The following is a 17,570-nucleotide window of genomic DNA, read 5'->3' as shown; positions in this document are numbered from 1 at the left end:
TCGTTCATCCACCACCATCCTTCATCTCAGCATCATCTCCATTACACCTTCATTCTCTCTGCAAAATCATCATCAACTACTACGAGCTTCATTCTTGATAATCATCATCTTCATCTCGCGATTCAAGTCCACAATCTGTGCACTGCTTCGTCAACAACGCAACAGAGACGTTACTATCGCAATCGCGTCAATAGCGTGAAGATATGTAAGCCGCGAGGGAAGAAGAAGATTGAGCGAATGGATTCTTGAAGCATGTTATGGATTCCTTTCTTCGTCTTCAATCAAATCGAAGACTCGCTGGACTTTTTCCGGTAGGCTTGAAGTTAGATTGAGACAAGAGGTGGGGAGGTCGAGGTGAGAACAGAGTTAGCGGCTGAGAGATTGATCAATAAGGGGAGGATCACCGCCGCAGCATTTCGATCGGAGGAGATTGGGATGAAGATTCCGCCGCCGTCGCCGTTTGTACGTTGAAGAAGAGGAACATTGCTTTGAAACGCAAAAGCTACCAAACAGGTAACCTAATCCCCTTTCTGTTTTAATTTTTTTTTTTAATTCCCTTAATCGTTACTGATCATAAATTAATTGATACAAAAATCTGATTAGTTGGATATAAGCGTGATTAATGGATCAAGTTTAGGTTAAGTAATTGAAATAGCATGGGGTTTGATTAATTTGAATCTGATTAAGAGAACCTGGATTAGGATCAAAACAAAAGAACCAATGAAACAATCTGCATGGGCCTTCTACGAAATTCTGAATGCACCCCCGTGGCCCATGTCCACTTTTTTGTGCTGATCAGGATTTGAATAAAAACAATTCTGGGCCAATTCCCATTGGGCCCTGCGTAGCATCTCATTTTTCACACCTTAAATTCAATTCTCACCCTCTGTTTACATTGCTATTTTTAGGTTCTACTAGTCTTTTTTCCATTTTCTTTTAGGTAGTAAGAACACCAATTTTTCTCCTATATTTTTAGACCTTAGTACTAATTTTGACACATAAAAAACGCAATAAAAAATATTAGCTTCTTAATTAGGTTTTAGGTTAGTTCAATTTTGACTTTTAATTGATTCCCTTAACACTTAAAAAGCTTATAAAAAAATAGTAGATTTTCTTAGGTTAGTTCTGACATTTAAGATCTTTTATAAAAACCCATAAAAATAGTAGTTTTAGGCTTATCGTTTGAGTCTTCTTTTTACTTGATTTAGAGTCCATTCCTCTTTCATAAAAATCAATAAAAAACAATAGTATTTTTTAGGCTAATTTTGGCGCTATTTTTGAATCCTTTTATTCCATGCTCTTATACTATATTCCAAGCCATTTCAATTCAAGTTTTGTACTAATATTGTATCATTTTTGACCTATAATTTTGTGATATCTTCCGTATGCTTCTGTTAGAATCTATCTCATGTTAACATTAGGATTTAGACTTGTATAGACAACTTAGACTAGAATTTAGGATTAGTTCCCGTTTGCATTCTTTTTCTTTTCAACTTTTAAAACACTTAATAAAAGGAAGATGCGAATCACATTAAGAAAGTGATAGAGAAATGAGTGGGATTCATTCCCTAATCTGTCTCTCAATCACTTAGTGGCATAGAAACAAGTGGGATTTATTCCCTAATCTGTTTCTCGGTCACTACCTAATGGGAGAGAAATGAGTGAGATTCATTCCCTAATCTGTTTCTCAAACATTATATAATGGGATGGAAGTGAGTGGGATTCATTCCCTAATCTGCTTCTCGATCATTATACATTTTTATGTGATTCGAATCGCAAAGTAAATTCCCTTAAAAAAAACACCAACCAAAAACACTTAAAACACCTAACAACGGTTTAAATTCAAAACAAAGTAGAGAAAGTGGTGAGTGGCCCGGTATTGGGAACTGTTCATCACTCATCTATCCTAAAAGACACCAACCAATCATTTCTTTTTCTTTTGCCTCGTTGGCACCTAAGGGCACTGTTATTTCCGCTCGTACGCATCGTAGGCGATCCCTTATGCAAGAGCGCGAACGTTAACTCCGCCCAACTAAAAAACACAAAAACAAACAGAAAAACGTGAGCCGAGCTACGGTAACTCTGATTCCTGAAAAGGATACGTAGGCAGCGGGGTAGGGCCCGTGCGAGTACAATTCTTTCTTTTCCCTACATTTTGCATTCATTTCGCATTTAGATATAGACATAGACATAGATATACACCCTTTAGATAGAAACAAACATAGGTGGATACCATCGAGTACGATGGGCGTGAGGGGTGCTAGTACCTTCCCCTTGCGTAACCGACTCCCGTACCTTGATTCTCTGGTCGCAAGACCCTGTTCCTTCCCTTGTTAGGTTTTCTGATATTCCTTTCCCTTATGGGATAAATATATTAGTGGCGACTCTGTTCATTTTTCGCGAGCGTGCGACAGCTGGCGACTCTGCTGGGGACGTTGCTAGACCTGTTGCTGGTCCATCCTTAGTGAGTCAATCCTAGCCTGCGTTTGTTTGTTTATTTACTGGGTGTTTATTTGTTTTTATGTCTATACCTTGTATATATGTTTGCATGTTTACTTTTCTGCTTGCATATCATGTTTATTTCTGTTTGCACATCATGCATATGGATTATATTCTGTGTTCCTTGGGGTCTTCTGTTCTGTTTTGCAGGTTGGGTGGGATGTTTTATGAGGTAAAAGGCCCAATACCCAGGCCAGAGTGACACATAGGATACCTAGGATAGAGTGGATAGTCATGACGCCAACAGAATGTCAGGTTCTGTTGATTGCGATCATGAGACCCACGACCAGTCGAGGTTCAAATGAGATACCGTTGTTGGCATGTATTTGCGACAATGATGGTGTTTCAGGAGAACTGATAACGCTGGAAGCCATTGACCTACCTTGACCTAGATTCACCTGTGAGTGGGGTGGGATATACATGACAGGTACCGTTGGTGACTATTCTGTTCTGTTGGTGACTATTGGTTTTCCTGGTATTCAAAAAGGTGTCGGACCTTTGATCCTGTGACATTTGACCTGTATCAGTTATTCAGAGGATTGTACAGTGGTTACTAAGATTATATGGACCTTGATCCCATGCCTCTGCATTGCATAACATCATTGTTTTATCCACTCCATTTATGAAAGATCCTAAAGTCTATTTCCAAAAAAGAAGGAGAAAAAGAAAAAGGAAATAGAAAAGGAAAAAAGAAAAGAAAAGATACTCTATACCAAAAAAGAAGCCTTGATTCCAAAAAGAGATAAAAAAGAAAGAAAATGAAAGATTGTGAAAAGACTTTAGGATCTCTCATAAATGAAACATTGCATTCATATTATCATGCATCTCATAGTTCTATCAGAAGCTTATTGGGGTCCTCTTTCAATCCAGATTTCTGCTTCATCAACAAATTTGACTTCCCTACATCCGTATCATACAAGGATTAATCAGAGGATAATCATGGACCGTCTTGAACAAAATCAGGTTGAACTCCGTAAGGACATGGATACTATGGGGGAAAGGATGACCCAACTCTTGGAGACTCTCCATGTTGTTATTCAGGGGCAAGAGGAGCTAAGACAAAGTGTTGCTAAGTTGGCTAATGGTACTCCGACCACTGTTGCTAATGGGGGGTCAAAACCTGTGCTCGTGGAAATTCCTAATAAGGAGGATTCACATCATGAGAACGATTCTGAATTTGAAGCTTTCAAGTTCCCAATCGAGGAAAATGAGAGAAAATTCCATCTCCTGGAAGAAAGATTGAAAGCTTTAGAAGGTCGAAGCTCCTCCGGTTTAAATGCTATTGATTTGTGCCTAGTGCCTGATATCAAGATTCCTGTTAAGTTCAAAGTCCCCAGTTTTGAGAAATACAAGGGTACCACTTGTCCGATGAGTCACATCAAGGCATTTTGCAACAAGATGGCACCATATGCAGAAAATGATAAGCTTCTCATGCACTTCTTTCAGGATAGCCTCAGTGGGGCATCCCTTGAATGGTATACACGACTTGAACGAACCCAGGTCCGCACATGGGATGAACTAGCAGAGGCTTTTCTAAAGCATTACAAGTATAATAGTGACATGGCTCCTACTAGACTACAACTCCAAAGTTCAACTCAAAAGGTTGATGAGTCTTTTAAAGAGTATGCACAAAGATGGAGAGAATTAGCTTCCAGAGTCCAACCTCCTCTTTTGGAACGAGAGCTTGTAGACATGTTCATGAACACCCTGAAAGATCCTTATCTGAACATGATGATTGGGTGTGCTTCCTCCGAATTCTCAAGTTTGGTTGTCGTAGGAGAACGAATTGAAAATGCTTTAAAGATGGGTAAAATCCAAGATATGGTCAATGTTCCTGAATTCACTGAAGAAGAGAAAGGTGAAACAAATGCAACTTCAGAGAATGGAGAAGAGGAACTCCCTGCCTATCCTCAGGTTCATGTTCTTAACTATCACCAAAATTACCAACAACAAGGTCCACGAAGGCCGAGAAGACCACCAAGAAAGATTGACCCGATTCCTATGACCTACAGCCAACTGCTCTCCCATTTACTCAATGAATCTTTGGTCGAACTAAGGGAGGCTAAGCCCCCTCCAACACCGATTCCTCAAGGATATGACTTAAATGCAAAGTGTGAGTACCATTCTGGGACATCTGGACATTCAACTGAGGATTGTATTATTTTGAAACACAAAGTCCAAGATCTCATTGACTCCAAAGCGATATCATTCACTCCAAATGGTCTTCACATAAATTGAAAGGTTCATGGGGCTCCCGCACGAGGGGTAAGCAAGACATACTCTTATCTTGAGCATTGCGTCACTCGCATTGCTCGAATCCCTAAAGTAAGGCAAAAGTTTACAACTCTTGGGTGACTTCGTCGGAGTTTTCTTTTGAAGTAATCTGAAGTGTTTGTAAGGAGCTGCAAAAAGTATTCAAGATCAACAAGTCCAGACGGAGTCAAGCCTCCTCAACTATGGCAATCATCAATTCAGTTTTGCATTTTCATTTGTAATTTTCCTTGTTTTGTTAAGTGTTTCTTCCATGTAAAACTTGTTTGTTTTTAACCATAATAAAAAATGCACTGCATATGCTAGTTTCAAATCAATCCATTCGTGTTCACTCATATATTTCTGTCTATCGATATCAAACTCTTAATTAAGCAAAAAAATATCAAAAGGAGAATGATGAAAAAATAATAAATGCAAAATCTCTAATTGTGTGCTTTTGAATAAAACCCCGCTGAGGATGTACAGGCATTGTTTCTAATTCCCAAACACCGGAGATATAAGGGAGATAGACCCTCGTTAACCCCTTTGAGCCTTGAAGTAGGAGTTTCTTTTCTATACAAAAAAAAACCCTCACATTTAACCCAGGGGCAGGGTAGCGTTCAATTAACCTGACCGAGCAATCAAAATCCATCAGGAGTATGCATCTAAGGATACGATAATGGTTATCTTTCAAAAGGTTGAGGAAAGTCAATATCACAATGATAATCCCTCATCAATCAAAGAATGAGGCAGTCACAATCACCTCCAACAAATCAGAGATTCAGGATCACACGACTTGTTCAAAAAAGAAGTGAATAAAAAAAAGCCCGCTAAGTCAACAACTAGAAAACAAGTGACTTAGGCAAAAATTAGGGCATCCCGCTGGACTCCAAAATAAAATTCAAAAGAATTTGTCTAGGCAAAAGTTAGGGAAACAAAAAACAAAAAGGAAAAGCGAAGCAGAAGCGAAAAACAAGGATTAAAAGAACAAAGTCGTGTGATCAGACACCAAATTGAAAGGTAACGTGACTGCCATGTCCAAATACTTCATTGATTCTTCAATCATCTCAAACTCCCCTTGAAGGATGGACACTCGTATCAGGTTAAGTTGAACTTAGGACTGGAGAACATCACGAAGAATGGGTGGGTTAGGTTAGACTTTGAGCCTTAAATCCTTTCTTTCTAAAACCGTGAACCAGGCCACGTTACAACCCTTAAAAGACCTAATTGAAGCAGGGTTATTTCAAAAGCATACCACACCAAGTTGCGTAAAACTGACTCCCAGATGTTTGCTTACCATTTATGGTGATATCGATATGACAAATAATTCAAACACTGAATGTCACAACTTTGTTCAATAAACTTTGATTTCGAAGCTAGCATAAGCATTGCATTAATATTAGCATCTTCAAAACAAATATCTTTTACTTGTGAATAGACACTTGACATCAAGGAAGATCCAACAACGAACAACTGCAGAAAAAGTTGATCGATTCCATGAGCCATTCACTTCAAAGACTGATTACTCCAAGGGGCAAGTTGTGTGAAAACTCTGTCAACTGAAGCATCCATTCACTGTTGGTCAATCTGGGGAAATTGAATCGAGGTTCGACCTCTCAAATTCAGCATATCTGGGGCAATCAAGTCGAGGAATCTCTCTTGGGTTCAACCAATCTGGGGCAGTTACGTCAAGATTTGACAAATCTCTCCAAGGATCCTTTGGGGCAAATTCCCTCGTAGTTCATGAAGCTTGGGGCACAATCTTCTGAGCCTTATTGTCTATCCCCAATCATAGAAGTTTATTTCTCCTGGAACTTTGGTCTCTCCTCAAACACATGAGTTTATTTCTCATGGAAGTTGTTCCACTCTCCCAACCTGGTCTCCTTATCTGGATTTCTCATCCCCATCATGGTGAATCGAGGGAATCTCCTCAAGCTCACAATCCCCAAGCAATTTAAGATGTAGGGAAAGTCAGACGAAGTCACTTCCTCCCCAACAAAGCTACATTTCAACCCTCAGCGCAGTTTCCAATGATCTATGGCACTGTAGGGTTTCCAATACCGATTCATATTGGTAGCTCAAGACAACAAGCAAGGGACTCCAATAATCATGCTTCTCTATCACTCTAATGCCTTTATTTGGCACTCTGCATATAGTTTCCATTGCATATAACATTGCATCCTCAAAAGCGTAGCATATCCATCAAAGTGGAGCATTACGCCATAGAAAATTCAAACATGCATACAAAGCATAAGCCAGATAATACAAATCAACACTCAATCAAGACGACGATACATCCCCACAGAAAATGTTATCCTCACAAACTCCGATTGATATCTGCTACTACATCACAAATCTCCTCAAACCATGGTGCCAATACCTGGTATCTTCAATCCCCAAAAGAAGTCTCATGTTCTCTCCCCAATGTGGATCGGATACAATGTCTTTCTTCGTCGGAATCGTTGTCTCCGAGGTTATTTCCCGTGTGCTGCGTGAAGATTAGAGTGCGAATGAGGGTGGGCATTCAACCCATCTCATTTTTCAATCGTTTGAATAACCATACTTGGTGTGTGGCAATTCGAACGATTGCCGCTCTTGAAGAGTTACACCCCGCCTTCGGCCTGAGGGATTAATGTAATCCTTATGCTTCGCAAGCATCAACATCTTCGTGATTCTTCAATGTTTACCGATGTCTCTTGTCGAGTCTAGTCGTTACTAGTCTTCGTGGTCCCTTTCCCTCGTATGGGAAAACTTTTAGATCCAACCCCCGTGTTGTGTATCCTTTGCCTTCCGTCCTGGCAAACCATTTCAAGACTAATTTCCAACCTCAGTGTTGATATTAATTCTTTCTTCCTTGACCTCAGTGTCGATACCTTTCTTGTCCAACCTCAGTGTTGATGCCTATCATTCCTTCTCCGACCTCTGCGTCGATGCCAATCGTCAATCGCAACCTCAGTGTTGATGTTTATCTTTCCTTTCACAACCCCAGTGTTGGTCCTCGACCTCAGTGTCGACGCCTTTCCTTTCACAACCTCAGTGTCGACGCCTTTCCTTTCACAACCTCAGTGTTGATGTCCTCGACCTCAGTGTCGACGCCTTTCCTTTCACAACCTCAGTGTTGATGCCCCCAACCCCAGTGTTGATGTTTATCCTTTCTTTCAACTCTTGTGGATCGTAGGTCCGTTGACCTTATCCTCATCTTTTCCAATTCTTGTGGATCGTAGGTCCGTTGACCTTATCCTCACCTTTTTCAATTCTTGTGGATCGTAGGTCCGTTGACCTTATCCTCATCTTTTTCAATTCTTTTGGATCGTAGGTCCGTTGACCTTATCCTCATCTTTTCCAATTCTTGTGGATCATAGGTCCGTTGACCTTATCCTCATCTTTTTCAATTCTTTTGGATCGTAGGTCCGTTGACCTTATCCTCATCTTTTTCATTTCTTTTGGATCGTAGGTCCGTTGACCTTATCCTCATCTTTTCCAATTCTTGTGGATCGTAGGTCCGTTGACCTTATCCTCATCTTTTTCATTTCTTGTGGATCGTAGGTCAGTTGACCTTATTTTCATCTTTTTTCAACTCTTGTGGGTCGTAGGTCCGTTGACCTTACCCTAGTTTCGAGTCACGGATCGTGGGTCCTACCTTTCCATCAAACCCGTATTTTCCAACCACAGTTTCATACAACAATCATTTCCATTGAGAACCTTGTATTGGCGCCTTGGCTACGTTACAAGCTACCCCATTTCAACCCCTTACCATAAACTTTCCCATCAAAAAAACAAAAATTTCTCTTTCCCCAGCAGATATCAAAACGAAAAAAATAAGAATAACACTTACACCATCTTCTCTCTAGGACAAATTTCTGGTACTTTGATATTTAATCTTCTTTTACCTCGAATGTTCGAAAGGCTAACGCCAATCTCACCTTCAGGTTTAAGACGATTAAATAGGGGCAGCTGTCATACCCCAAATTTGTCCTACCCTTAATTCCTAACTGGCTTAAAGTTTCACATCCATGTGCATATCTCCACTAGGTCATTAACATAACTTATTCATCATTAACCATAAAATCCAACAAAAGATTGAGGATCTTGGAAGCTAGGGTTTTTGTATGGTCATTCATGATGGACTTCTTTCTCCTAAAGCTACGAGGTTTTTCTCTATGAAGATTCATCAAAGGCAAGAAGAATATGGTTCTTATGTGCAGTGTCTACAATCGTTAATTCAAATGAGATTCAGTGGTTTTCAGGTTAAGGTGTTCTTATGTGCTCCAATCCTTATCTTCCTCAAGAATTCCTCAAAGGAATTTTGTTATGTCAGGTTGAAGTACAATACATATCAAGATGTGAGAGTTAGACTTGTGGGTTTATTGTGTTCAAGGCGCCGCTATACGTAATTGATTGGTGGTTTGGTTTAAATCGAGGAATTGAGGTTGAATTAGAGTCACAATGATTTGAGGATGAATTTGATTCGATGATATGATTGATTCTACTATTCTAATTTCTTTCAAGACAGTTGGTTCGAGCTAAGACACACGGTGCAAGAAATGAGGTTGTGAATTGTCTTCGATCAAGGGATTATCATTTCTCCCGATTATTTGTTGATTGCGATACAAGGTGAATTATATTGGAGATTTAATTCAGGATCATTTGAGAATCGAAATAGCATTCAAAGTTTCTCACCGACTTCATTCATCAAGTCCAAGTCGCCATGATGCAAAGTCGTAAGACATGGCCTCAAGATGCATAAGTTCATTCAAAATACAAAGGAAATGTCACTCAAGTCAACATGGTTCAACTTCATATATTCACTCATAATTCAAATATCCCACAACTGTATTCAAAATTATCATTCAAAAAATCCTTAAGCAAGCACTGTTGCGCTTATTACATTCTTACACAAAAAAAAAAGGGAAAAATTACATGGATGATTCCAATACCAAAAGAGCTTATGCAAGGTCCCGATTACATCACAATCTCTAAATTATCATACCAAGTTTCATCACAATTCCATAAAATACTAAAGGGTATTATTATGCAAGAACAGTATAAGAAAGTTACAAAATTTTGATCACAGGAACCTATGTCCAGCTTGTAAGAAAGGTTCTGCATCCAACACGATAGGAACCGAGCCACGTTCGAAAAGCCTAATACAGGCAGCCAAACTCTTGCTTATGCGATATCATCATTCCAAGTCCATTCTCCAAAGTTCTCGTCCCGTTCCAAACAAGGTTCAAAACCGGCTGCAATATACTTCAAACCACAAGAAAAACCGGAGTTGCTTAGTCTTCAAACCGTACCTGCCACATTTCAAACCAAGATCCAAAAACATTCAAAAGTCAGCATTCGTACACAGATAACTAACTTCTAACTGTTATAAACCATAGCCAATTACCAACACTTTCTACTAACCGAAACCACCCCATAAATACCTCTTAACAGTCCATAACCAATCCTCTTACTAATTTCCAGTCCAGCCTAACAAAATCAGTTACATATACTAACCACCAAACCATTTTCTATACAACCTTTTTCCAACCTTCAAACAGAATCCAATAACAAAAAAATCAGTTTTTCACCAACAGTTTTCTAACTAACCACTAACTGATTTTCACATAACAATCCTTTTACTAACAGAACCAACAGAAAGAGGAGTAGGAGAAACCGAACTAACAGAAAATAAGAAAATCAGAAACAGAAGGGTAACTAACCTCTCTTCCATCAACCTATATAACAGGGGTCTTCTTCATCGATTCATTTTTTTTTGGAGGCCATTCTTTCACACACCATTCCCTCTTCACTTCTAATCTTCACTCTTCTCTCCACTTCATTGATCATCTTCAAATCTCCCTCTGCTCTTCTTCAACCTCCCTTTCCCATTCATCTTCACCACCATAAACACTCTTCAATCACCATAAAACAAACTCTGAAAAAAAACAGAAAGAGGGGAGGAGACGCATAACAGAAGGTAACAGAAAATTAACAGAAAAAAACGGAACAAACTCACCTCACTATGGATCCTCTTCAAGAATCTCCACGTTCTTCACCATGGCCTATCTCGTAGAACCTGGCCTTCGTTCATCCACCACCATCCTTCATCTCAGCATCATCTCCATTACACCTTCATTCTCTCTGCAAAATCATCATCATCAACTACTACGAGCTTCATTCTTGATAATCATCATCTTCATCTCGCATCAAATCACCGAATAATCAGCACCAATCGAAGCTTCATCTCCGAATCACCTTCAAGTGTACACGAACTTCGATCATCATCACAATTGCATCGATTCGGAAAACATCTTCTCCCCGCAAGCAACTTCGTTCAACTTTCATCATCGTCATCGACGCGATTCAAGTCCACAATCTGTGCACTGCTTCGTCAACAACGCAACAGAGACGTTACTATCGCAATCGCGTCAATAGTGTGAAGATATGTAAGCCGCGAGGGAAGAAGAAGATTGAGCGAATGGATTCTTGAAGCATGTTATGGATTCCTTTCTTCGTCTTCAATCAAATCGAAGACTCGCTGGACTTTTTCCGGTAGGCTTGAAGTTAGATTGAGACAAGAGGTGGGGAGGTCGAGGTGAGAACAGAGTTAGCGGCTGAGAGATTGATCAATAAGGGGAGGATCACCGCCGCAGCATTTCGATCGGAGGAGATTGGGATGAAGATTCCGCCGCCGTCGCCGTTTGTACGTTGAAGAAGAGGAACATTGCTTTGAAACGCAAAAGCTACCAAACAGGTAACCTAATCCCCTTTCTGTTTTAATTTTTTTTTAATTCCCTTAATCGTTACTGATCATAAATTAATTGATACAAAAATCTGATTAGTTGGATATAAGCGTGATTAATGGATCAAGTTTAGGTTAAGTAATTGAAATAGCATGGGGTTTGATTAATTTGAATCTGATTAAGAGAACCTGGATTAGGATCAAAACAAAAGAACCAATGAAACAATCTGCATGGGCCTTCTACGAAATTCTGAATGCACCCCCGTGGCCCATGTCCACTTTTTTGTGCTGATCAGGATTTGAATAAAAACAATTCTGGGCCAATTCCCATTGGGCCCTGCGTAGCATCTCATTTTTCACACCTTAAATTCAATTCTCACCCTCTGTTTACATTGCTATTTTTAGGTTCTACTAGTCTTTTTTCCATTTTCTTTTAGGTAGTAAGAACACCAATTTTTCTCCTATATTTTTAGACCTTAGTACTAATTTTGACACATAAAAAACGCAATAAAAAATATTAGCTTCTTAATTAGGTTTTAGGTTAGTTCAATTTTGACTTTTAATTGATTCCCTTAACACTTAAAAAGCTTATAAAAAAATAGTAGATTTTCTTAGGTTAGTTCTGACATTTAAGATCTTTTATAAAAACCCATAAAAATAGTAGTTTTAGGCTTATCGTTTGAGTCTTCTTTTTACTTGATTTAGAGTCCATTCCTCTTTCATAAAAATCAATAAAAAACAATAGTATTTTTTAGGCTAATTTTGGCGCTATTTTTGAATCCTTTTATTCCATGCTCTTATACTATATTCCAAGCCATTTCAATTCAAGTTTTGTACTAATATTGTATCATTTTTGACCTATAATTTTGTGATATCTTCCGTATGCTTCTGTTAGAATCTATCTCATGTTAACATTAGGATTTAGACTTGTATAGACAACTTAGACTAGAATTTAGGATTAGTTCCCGTTTGCATTCTTTTTCTTTTCAACTTTTAAAACACTTAATAAAAGGAAGATGCGAATCACATTAAGAAAGTGATAGAGAAATGAGTGGGATTCATTCCCTAATCTGTCTCTCAATCACTTAGTGGCATAGAAACAAGTGGGATTTATTCCCTAATCTGTTTCTCGGTCACTACCTAATGGGAGAGAAATGAGTGAGATTCATTCCCTAATCTGTTTCTCAAACATTATATAATGGGATGGAAGTGAGTGGGATTCATTCCCTAATCTGCTTCTCGATCATTATACATTTTTATGTGATTCGAATCGCAAAGTAAATTCCCTTAAAAAAAACACCAACCAAAAACACTTAAAACACCTAACAACGGTTTAAATTCAAAACAAAGTAGAGAAAGTGGTGAGTGGCCCGGTATTGGGAACTGTTCATCACTCATCTATCCTAAAAGACACCAACCAATCATTTCTTTTTCTTTTGCCTCGTTGGCACCTAAGGGCACTGTTATTTCCGCTCGTACGCATCGTAGGCGATCCCTTATGCAAGAGCGCGAACGTTAACTCCGCCCAACTAAAAAACACAAAAACAAACAGAAAAACGTGAGCCGAGCTACGGTAACTCTGATTCCTGAAAAGGATACGTAGGCAGCGGGGTAGGGCCCGTGCGAGTACAATTCTTTCTTTTCCCTACATTTTGCATTCATTTCGCATTTAGATATAGACATAGACATAGATATACACCCTTTAGATAGAAACAAACATAGGTGGATACCATCGAGTACGATGGGCGTGAGGGGTGCTAGTACCTTCCCCTTGCGTAACCGACTCCCGTACCTTGATTCTCTGGTCGCAAGACCCTGTTCCTTCCCTTGTTAGGTTTTCTGATATTCCTTTCCCTTATGGGATAAATATATTAGTGGCGACTCTGTTCATTTTTCGCGAGCGTGCGACAAACCTGATAGTTTCGATCCTGACAACAGGTGCAAAGACCTCATCGAAGTCAATTCCTTCCTTCTAAAGAAATCCTTTTGCCACAAGCCTTGCCTTGTACCGAGTCACTTCACCTTTGGGATTACACTTCACCTTGTATACCCACTTCACATCAATTGCCTTCTTGCCTTGAGGCAATTCGACAAGTGACCAAGTATTGTTGTCTTCGATGGACTTCAATTCTTCATTCATAGCTTTCACCCACTTCGAATCCTTCAATGCCTCAGTTGCATTGACAGGTTCGACATCTGCGTAGAAAGCGTAATGTACCAGCTCACCTTCATCATTGACTACATCATCTGATGTAATCACACATTCTTGTAACCTTGCAGGCATGTGTCTTGTTCTCTGAGGTCTGCCTGAGCCTGCATCACCTCTGACTTCTTCTTGTCGAACTTCTTCTCTTTCGACTTCAGTAGCTGGTTCGTCATAAAGAATTCTCACTGAATCCTTCTTGACATTTTCAGTCCAATCCCATTCTTTAAGCTCATCTATGATCACGTCCCTGCTGATCACTACTTGCTTGTTCAATGGGTCGAACAACTTGTATCCTCCAGTCGAATGATATCCTATAAGTATCATTTGACTCGACTTGCCATCAAGTTTTCTTCTCAACTGATCTGGCACATGTCTATGTGCTATAGATCCAAATACCTTCAGATGGCTCAAGCTAGGCTTCACACCAGACCAACATTCTTCTGGAGTAATTCCTTCTAGCTTCTTTGTCGGACATCTGTTTAGAATGTATGTTGCAGTCGACACTGCTTCTCCCCAAAATTCTTTAGGTAAATGCTTGCCTTTTAACATACTTCTTACCATATTCATGATGGTTCGATTCTTCCTTTCTGCAGTTCCATTCTGCTGTGGAGTGTAGGGTGGCACCACCTCATGCACAATCCCTTCTTTTTCACATAACATGTCGAAGTCTTTCGACACATATTCTCCACCACCATCAGTTCTCAAAACCTTGAGCTTTCGACCACTTTGTCTTTCGACCATAGATTTGAACTTGGCAAATACCTCGATCACTTCACTTTTCTTCTTGATCAGGTAAGTCCATAGTTTTCGACTAAAATCATCTATGAATGTAACAAAGTATTTGTTACCTCCATTCGAATCCACCTGGATAGGACCACATACATCAGAGTATATGACATCAAGGATTGCCTTCGACTTGCTTCCTGGATCCTTGCTGAAGCTATTCTTGTGCTGCTTCGCCTGCACACATTCCTCACACACCTCGTTTGGAATGTCGATTTCTGGCAGTCCTAAAACCATATTCTTTCTTTTCAACTCTCTGATGTCATTGAAGTTGAGATGGCCTAGTCGATAGTGCCATATCCATTCATCTCTGCTAGCTGCAGTTTCAAGGCACTCGTGCTCCATCACATTGAGTTCGATCTTGAAGGTTCTATTATGTGACATATGAGCCTTCAAGATTAACCTCCCATTTGCATCGACAACTCTCATCATCTTATCTTCGATCGAAACCTTGTAGTTCTTTTCGACCAACTGCCCAATGCTGAGTAAGTTGCTCTTCATGCCTGGTATGTACAACACATTGGAAATTACTGACCTCTTTCCATCTTTCCTCGTAATCATTACATCACCAATACCTTCAGCTGCTAGAGTATTGTCATTTGCAAATTTCACCATGTTCTTTATTGAGGGTTTTATGTTGACAAACCAATCTTTCCTTCCAGACATATGTGATGAGCATCCTGAATCCAAGTACCATTGGTCCTTGAATTTATCTTCATCTTTTGTTGTGACCATCAGCAACATCTCTTCTTCTTCTTGTTTTGCAAGCTTTACATCACTTTCTTGACTTTTATTCTTTTCTGGACAAACTGTCGAATAGTGACCATACTTCTGACAGTTGAAACATTGAATGTGACTCTTGTCGGGCTTTCGACCACCACCTCTTCCTCTACTTGCAGCACCACCTCTCTGGTTGCCTTGATATGAGGGTTTTCTCTGATTCGGCCAATTTCCTTCTTGCTAATTTTGACTAGTCGAATTGTTGTAGCCACCTCTACCTTTATTTCCAGTCCAGCTTCCTTTACCTTTCTTTTCGTTTGCTGACTGAGCCTGCAAAGCCACATCGCTCTTCGACTTGCCTGCCGCTCTTTCAGCCATTCTTTGTTCATGAGATTCAAGCGTCCCTTGAAGCTCTTCTTTTGTTAACTTTGACAAGTCCTTCAACTTTTCTATGGCTACCACGATGTGGTCGAACTTAGGGGCCAAAGATCTCAAAATCTTTGACACAACAGCTCTTGTTGTTAATACTTCTCCACATATCTTGATTTGATTCACTAGTTTCGTAATCCTAGTGAAGAAATCAGTTATGCTTTCGCTATCTTCCATCTGAAGCAATTCATATGTTCTCTTATGAGTTTGTAACCTCACCTCTTTCACTTTTTCTGCACCTCCAAAAGATTTTTCAAGAATCTCCCAAGCTTCTTTTGAAGATTCTATATCACTAACCCTTTCAAAATTATCTGGACTCAGACATTGATGGATTATAAAGAGAGCTTTATAATCTTTCTTCTTCAATTCTTTATAAGCAGCCTTTTCTTCCTCCTTCGCACCTTCTGCAAGCGGTTCTACCCCTTCTTTTACAAGATCCCAAAGATCTTAACAACAGAATACAACCTTCATCTGCTTGCACCAATTCTCATAGTTATCTCCTTTCAGAATTGGTAGTGTTGTTGGAAAATGCCCATTTGGATGATTCATTGCCATCGCCATTCTTCTTGCCTTGAATCGATTAACCAGAGCTCTGATACCAGATGTTGGAATTAGACTATCAGACCTTTGAGTAATTCCTTATCGTTAAAGATGACAATGAAGAGAATTAGAACAAAACTAGGATTAGGGTTTGCGGAAATTAAAAGAGAAGAAGAAAGTATTTTCTGCAGAGTTTCTCTCTGCCCACAAACTGTGGAAATTCTGTTATTCACTTGCAACTGCAACTTCTGTGAATACAAGATAATGACTTGATTACAAATAATGAGGGTTACTCCCTATTTATAGATTTAGGTTAGCCTTCTCTCTAAGCCAAAGCCCAAAACTATAAAAGCCCAAAATACATATTTTGGAACTAAATCAAATCTAATCTATTTTAAATCTAAATCAAATCTATCTAGATTTAAAAATAAACTTATGTGTAACAAACTTGTTACACACTTCGACACACCTTGTGTCGAATAACAACCTGCCTCGACACAAGGAATTACAAATTAACAATTTTGTCCAATCCCTTCATTAATTTGTTCATCAATCAGGGTACAAGAAAAATTGTTTTGTCCAGTCTCTCATTTCTTAGCAATTCAAACGCACTTTTTAGCTTACTCTAAATCATAGGCTTTAAATTGAATATAATCTAATGATTAATTAACATTTTTACTTAATTAATCATTAAATTAGATTCAATTTAAAGGTTATAATTTGAAGTAAGCTAATATATATTAGAGTTAAGGTAATCACTATTAGAAAAATATCTGACTTTAAAATAGTGTTTTAAAGCCAGGTATTTTCTTAATAGTGATTATCTTAAAATGGAACTCTTTATAAAGTATTGAGGAAAACTCTTGTCATCTATTCTTCCAGTGTCCCAAAAGTATTGAGTGTTGGAAAAAAGTGGGGTTATGGCCTATGTTGCAACAATGTAGTAACAACGGAGGGTCGTTTGCTTTTGTATTTTTTTCTTTTTTGCAGGTTTCAAATCATGACCATCAATCGATTTTCTCCGTAATTCTATGGAGCATTTGGAAAGGGAAAAATAATCATATTTGAAATTTTGTGGAAGAACCGACGGGTGTAATATGTCAGCGAGCATCTCAACTTTTGGTCGGATGGAAAGATGCTCAGCAATATCGCCCAAACAGTGACATTAATACTCCTCCGTCAACTGTTACTAGGTGGTGCAAACCATCGACTGGTCGACTCAAGTGCAATATTGATGCTTCATTTTTTCTTAATAAGGTAGGCATTGGTGCCTATATTAGAAATGACGCAGGCCATTTTATTGCAGCCCGAACAAAATGGTTTTCACCTTGCACTGATGTAGTTATTGGAGAAGCTATAGGCCTTCTGACAGCTATAAAGTGGGTAATTAATCTGGGCTATGACAATATGGAT

The sequence above is a fragment of the Vicia villosa genome, linkage group LG1, assembly GCF_029867415.1.
Source record: "Vicia villosa cultivar HV-30 ecotype Madison, WI linkage group LG1, Vvil1.0, whole genome shotgun sequence".
Classification (NCBI taxonomy): domain Eukaryota; kingdom Viridiplantae; phylum Streptophyta; class Magnoliopsida; order Fabales; family Fabaceae; genus Vicia; species Vicia villosa.
Note: the sequence above shows the minus strand (reverse complement) of the source record.